Source organism: Nanorana parkeri, unplaced genomic scaffold (genome assembly GCF_000935625.1).
Source record: "Nanorana parkeri isolate BGI_ZX_2015 unplaced genomic scaffold, ASM93562v1 scaffold188, whole genome shotgun sequence".
Taxonomy (NCBI): Eukaryota; Metazoa; Chordata; class Amphibia; order Anura; family Dicroglossidae; genus Nanorana; species Nanorana parkeri.
In genome coordinates, this window is record NW_017306456.1 from 1467801 (window position 1) to 1469802 (window position 2002).

Genomic DNA, 2002 nt, shown 5'->3' on the forward strand with positions numbered 1-2002 from the left:
TATACAACTTTTTTTTTTTTTTACATTTAAGCGTTTCCATGGTGACAATCAATGCATCACGAAGGGGAGATCTGATCCACTCGGGACCATTAGTCACCAACGTCTTCCTCCTTCTTCCCCCCTAATTAGAAGCCGATCAATTAATGGCAGTCGGAGCAATTAGAGCTCCAGATATCAGAATCTTCAAACGCTGCCAGTGAGACCTTTGTCTGCAGTCTGGTGGTGAGCAGGTACTTCTAATCTGCAGGCTGATCAAAGCCAGAGGGGCCCGGCTGGCCCTCCCGGGGGCCCTGAACCCCCTCGCGTTTTCATTAACTTTCCATCTCCGATCCTAATGAGGGCAGGAAAGACGGGAGCGTGCGAGCGCAGGCGAGGGAGGGCGGCGGCGGGGGGCATGGAGGAGGCTTCAGCGCACAAGAGGGGCTTGTATGGAACGGAGATATTGTCTGCTGAAGAAAGAAAGAAAACGAGAGGGAGAGAAAGAAAGGAAGAAGAAAAGAAAGAGAGAGAAAGAAAGAAAGAAAGGAGAGAGAGAGAGAGAGAGAGAGAGAAAGAAAGAAAGAAAGAAAGAAAGAAAGAAGAGAGAGAGAGAGAGAGAGAGAAAGAAAGAAAGAAAGAAAGAAAGAAAGAAAGAAAGAAAGAAAGAAAGAAGAGAGAGAGAGAGAGAAAGAAAGAAAGAAAGAAAGGAAGAAGAAAAGAAAAAGAAAGAGAGAAAGAAAGAAAACCAAATTATCTCTAATCCTAAAATATGAATGACTGCTGAATAAAACCTCTCGGATTGTTCTGTCTCCACCTGGTGTTAAGATGCGGTAATGCAGAAGTAATGGCTGCGTCACACAGGGAAGTTTTGCCTACTTTGGATATGGAATAATTTTTGTCTCAATTTGTGTTCTTCCAAAAATCAGGGTCAAGAAAAGTTGCTTTTTGTAAAAATGTCTCAGAGTCTGATTAGGTATTTGAGGATAATGCCATCAGTCTGCTGCAGGCAGGAGGAAACATGTCCTCAGTCTCCCCTCCCCTAGTGATCAGTCTGCCGCAGGCAGGAGGAAGCATTTCCTCAGTCACCCCTCCCCCAGCCATCAGCCTGCAACATTGTATCTTCACTCTGGTCTCTAGACAGACCATCTCTCACTATTCAGCTGAATCTGACATTGTATTAGTCAATAAAACACACGTCATTGTTCATCATCAATGGAACGATACATCTGGTTGGAATTATACATTCCTTGAGTGGGTGGGGCATTCCCAGATTGAAACTACAGAAGTCAATTCATATCAGAGAATCCACTAGGGGGAAAAAATCTCTTAAAGAGAGATGGGGGTTCATTCTTTGCCGCACATGAGGATGGGGGTTCATTCTTTCCCCGCACATGAGGATGGGGGTTCATTCTTTCCCACACATGAGGATGGGGGTTCATTCTTTCCCCGCACATGAGAATGGGGGTTCATTCTTTGCCGCACATGAGAATGGGGGTTCATTCTTTCCTGCACATGAGGATGGGGCAGTCGCACAGGACTGTTTATGGCCTGCTGTGAAAAAGGAAATTTGTTTGTGTAGGGTCCTGGGTCCCCCCTTAAATCCATACCAGACCCCCTATCTAAGTTGAGGGACTGGTATGGAATTTGCAGGGGACCACACATTGTTTTTTTTTTACATTGTTACATTTATGATTTTATTACATTGTAGCCTGAGCTACCTGAAGATTCTGCATATCATTATAAAGGTGGACAAAAAAAAGTTTGAACATCCTTTGCGTTCAACTTTCTAAACTTTATTAGATCTTGTGAAGTTGTTGTGTCCTGAGGATGACCATTCCATGCAGCTGCGCTCTGACTGAACTCTGACGGCTGCTACAAAGCTTCTCACTGAATGAGAATTAGACTCCAGAGGAGGCGCGCCCCCTGTGACCCAATTATACCGGAATATTTTAGAGAATCGCGTGTCATGTGAGAGTCTACATACAGTACTTTTTTTTTTTTTTTTTTTTTACTTCTTTTTGGC